This window comes from Octopus bimaculoides, chromosome 4 (assembly GCF_001194135.2).
Source record: "Octopus bimaculoides isolate UCB-OBI-ISO-001 chromosome 4, ASM119413v2, whole genome shotgun sequence".
Classification (NCBI taxonomy): domain Eukaryota; kingdom Metazoa; phylum Mollusca; class Cephalopoda; order Octopoda; family Octopodidae; genus Octopus; species Octopus bimaculoides.
Genome location: NC_068984.1, coordinates 72,682,685 through 72,687,786, shown reverse-complemented (window position 1 = coordinate 72,687,786; position 5,102 = coordinate 72,682,685).

The window sequence follows — 5,102 nt, the reverse complement described above, 5'->3', positions numbered from 1 at the left end:
ATATATATATATATATATATATATATATATATATATATAATATTAAGTATGGTATAGAAAGTATGGGCTATTTACGGAGTGCTCATAGAGATCCAATGCGAAAATATACAGAGTAGAGGAAATTGAAAACACAAATCATACGCAGTCAAACAGATTACCGAACGCATAAATGAAGATATTCAATAAATGTAATTGAATCATATATATTTATACACATCAATATAAATCATGCATGTACAGGCGTAAACATTCTTCAAGGGTATAAAGAATAACACCAAACATACATAAAAGTATAGAAAAAATATAAAAACATATAAAATACATATAAATTACATATCAATAATGATTACATAAAAAGATTTATGCGTGACAAATATAGGAGGTGCAAAACGATAAATATAGGAATAAAAATAATAATATAGGAATAAAATATAGCAATAAATATAGCAATAAAAACATCAACCTTCAAAATGGCAAACCGCCTAAATCGTCTAAAATTGCCTTATACATCCAGAATATAAGATAGAAATTATGCAAGATATCAAGGTTAAGTAAAATAAATACAATAGGATCCGAAAATAGGAGAGTGTTCCATCTACGGCCGTTTCACAGGTACATTGCCGGTCCCGGTTAAAATTTAGATACTCCATATATGCAATGTCCCCATCATCAGGATGATGTCCTCCGTGGTGACTACCATCGTACGATGGACACCATCCTGATGATGGGGACATTGCACATATGGAGCATTTAATTTTTAACCGTAACCAGTAATGTACCCAATGATTGATGTTAGTCAATTGTTGTTGATCAATATTTCTCCATTTTATGTTTACTTAATATATATATATATATATATATATATATATATATATATATATATATATATACTAAACTATATACATAAATATATATATGTATATTGTATACATTATTTATAGAATATATAAATACGCATAATTATACACGTGTGTGTGTCTACATACATATATACATAGATCATACATACATACATACATACATATATACATACATATATACATACATGCATACATACATACATGCATATATACATACAAACATATCTATGATTTCAAGCTATATATACATATATATATCTATACATATATATATATATATATATATATATATATATATACACACATATATATATGTGTATATATATATATATATATATATGTGTGTGTGTGTGTGTGTGTGTGTGTGTGTGTGTGTGTGTGTGTATACATATATATATACATACTGTGTAAGATATTAATACAAAGAAATATAAAAAATAAAACTTATATAATTGATCAATAATTAGCAATATTCTGTCACTCAAATGTCGTACAAAAATGTACTGTATACTATAATTAATATTTCCTGTTAGATTATTAAATTTTAAACTATAATTTATAAATCATAATTAATACCGTGTTTTGTTTTTTTAATTTAAATGCAGACAATCAGTCTGCATTCATTAACATTATTCTTAAATGCTACGAATCTGTATTCATCAATATTATTTATTGACTTACAACCGTTTTCAAAAGAATGATACTTAATTCAGCTAAGAGTGATTGATATCTAAGAGAACGGTAGATTTAAGTTCTCACCCGGTTTAACACCAATTGCTGGTACTGGAGTTGCTTTAGTGGAGTTTATTCTGCTGCAAGTTTCTTCTGTAGGTTTCCAGTTTTAGGATGACTTACTCCTTCCTTCCTAAGTACCTTGGAAACCTTGAAAAGATTAACGATTTGCGGATGTTGCCAACCTTTCTCTGATGAAACGGCAAAAATGGTGTCCTGTAATAATTTTGTTAATGATCTAGAAGGTACAGTACTTGCAAAGTTAGAAAGAAAATGTAGCGAATTTGTTATTGTTTCTACTGTTGCTGCTGAGGTTCTGCTTTGCACAAACTCTGTTTTAACAGAGTAGATGTATTATCATAGAAATTCTAGCACGAGCCATGTCCTGTTGTTGTTAATCTTTAGTTTTGTTTTTTAGGAATAGTACATATTATCCAATGCCATCTATTTTAATACTAATCTTTGTGATAAGCTTAAAAACAGCAGTGATCAGACATTCAAATTTTAATCTGACAGAATATATATAAAAAATATAATAGATAGAATATTGTTTGGATCTTGGATGTTCTGCCTGCATCCCTTGAAATATCATCTGCTTGACAGAGACCCGCACACATCAGCAAATAATTTGTTTGCTGATTTTTTTTAAAGGAGACCTCATATTCTTGTTAGATTCATGAGTCTTGCGAGGCAGGTTTTAATAAGAGCCACAAAATTGAGTCAAAACATGAAAGTGTCTCAAAATTCCCTTATACTAGTAAACTGATGAACTTGCAGAAATGAGTATCTTGTCTTCAAATTTAACCCTTGGGAAATATTTGTAGCTAGTTCTAGCTTTCTATCCCAGCACTGAAAGTCATCGTGGCCTTTGAAATAACGGCTCAACTTTCCTCGTCAATAGGGTAAGTTCATCCAGTTTCTGGGATAAGTTGTGCCACAGACGGGTAAGTTGATTAGAACCCCAAATAAAGATAACTGACGTACAATAACCATTTTTCTGCCTGAAAAATATATTTAATGTAACTACAACACTGAACGAAATGATAACCTTGTGCTCATGGTTATAGCAGTCAGTAAAAAACAAATTAACTCATAGAGAAGTCGAGATTGTCGTCTTTAGTAAGAAAAGTCAACTCAATTCAGCTGCCACAGCTTCAAGTCAAAATTAACCAAAAAGTATCACAAATACACCCAGAAATTCAAGTCCGATTAAGGCACAATATCTTGCTCATCAATGACAACTTCATTTTGATATGAGACTAGATGTCAGAAATCAAGTCAATTAAGTTTCTACACTGATTAGTCACAGTTAAACACATGCTGACCAGAGCAACTGGCAGAACTGACAATGTTTTCAAGCTGTGGCAGCTTATACTCAATGTCTTCCAGTTTAAAGCCTGCTTCAACCTTTGGGTTTGGAACAAACACTGGGTTGTCAGGTCCAATTCTTCGAGCAACCTTTTGCAGGAAGGCATCTTCAAACAGAAATTCCTTTCCATTGAATACAATAACCTGAGCAAGTAATACACAAATCGTGATTTACCAGAATATTTGACAACCACAAAGTCACGTTCATTGATATCAGTGTCACTGTTCACGTCTGATTTGTCATCGTACTCAACTTCTGAATTATCATCTGCCTCATTGGAACTAGGAGTTTTGGAGTTTAGAGAACAAGCTTTTTTCCCCTTTAGCTTTGAAGAAACATCTCTTTGGCTTCTTGGTAGATGCCTTCCGTTTGTGGTTTTCAGATACGGCTACAAGCTCTTGGCGTTCTGGGATGTCAGTCAGAATCTTTATGCTGTCATTTTTGCGACCAGCTTTCTTTTGTTTACTCGCTCTTGCTTTCGGAAATCGGTGAACATCAGATGGTGATACGTATGGACGAGGCATGACATCCTGCAGATTGGGTGAATCAGGATTGCCGGAGGTGAATGGTTTAACGTCATCTGCTCGTTGTGGATAGACAACATCACTTGACAAGTCAGCAACTGGAGTCTTATCTAGTTGCCTGGCATTTTCAGGGGTGGGGTTCACTTTGGTGCCATCTGCAGCAGCATCTTCTTGCTCACAAGAGGGAAGGAGGGGCAAAGCGTGTTCCACTAAAGATCTTCCTGTTGAATGAATGGATATCTGTCACTTCAAATAATGTCCGATGGCATCGGGAGCATCATTTTGGCTTCGTTCACTAGAGTTGAAATTTCGAAGATTGTCTTAAAGTAGCCTATATATTGTTCGATCGAGAGGCTGAAGGTTACGTGAAGTGTTAGGTGGTATCATCAGCTGGAAAATACCATGAGACCTTGCAGTGTTAACAGCATTGTGAGAGATATGTGGGTGTCATGGTTGTCTGAACTTCCTGAGGTGTCTTCACATATACACATAACCTATCCTATACATCATTTATGTGAAAGGTTATGTCAAGCGTTGGCACCCATACCTGTAGTAACAATTGTTATCTGATAGCTATATCACATCTATGTTGCATATGGAAGAGAAATATGCACTTGCCTGTTTCACACATTTTTTACTTTTATGGCTAAAAATACGATTTTTCGCTCAGTAACATTAGTTTCTATTTCAATCTAGAAAACGATATGGTGGGGTTTGAAGTAATGCAATTTGTCATCCGTAAATGGCATTACAGCTCTGGTTGACTCATTCATAACTGGCTGGGAGGTAGTGACTCAACTTAACCCTATGGTCGACTTTCCCCGCCTTTCCCTACATTCACTTTAAAAAAAATTTAAATTAGATTTTGGTTGACATGAACCATCGCCAGCATATTAGTGCTAGTAATTATCCTTATTTAAATATTATAACTCCTACAGTTAGCTGTCTCTTATCTCGAGTATGTCAACAATTCTTTCGATGGAAAGTTGTTGGTTTGAGTGTGAACGCTAATCTCGTGAGTTACTTAGGTTCTTAAAAATATACTCTATATATTTTTAGTAAGTATATATTTTTCACTCAAGCAGCAGTAAAGTTTAGTTATTTTAAGATAATATACTGATTTAACACTTGAAATAATACTGTTTTGACCTTATTGGACAATCGATCAATTACGATGACTTTTAAAATCACAGAAACTCTTCTCAGTGGGATAGTCTACATATCAGTCAATAAATTACTGATGTTAATTACTCAGATACGTCCACCATATGAAAAATAATAGTGTTAATGTAATGAGCATTAAAAAAAAAAAGAAATACACTGTGAAGGAGAGATAGTTTTGGCTTAATGACTAATGCTATCTTAATCCATCCAGGTTAAATCGTAACATGTTATTGGCACTTTATCTTCATGGTGATCAGAGAGTTCACTTTAGCCTCTAGACTCGCCTGACTGATGCACCGAAGACTAAATTAGTCTTCGCCTACAGCAGGTTTCCACACACGGTACCTTGTCAACAGCGCCCACCTTCAGTTAGCTTCAGCCGATATGGCTACCTTACAAGTGGCATTTTTTCAATTGTTTTGGTTTGAAACAAAACTTCAGCAACAGAGTGGA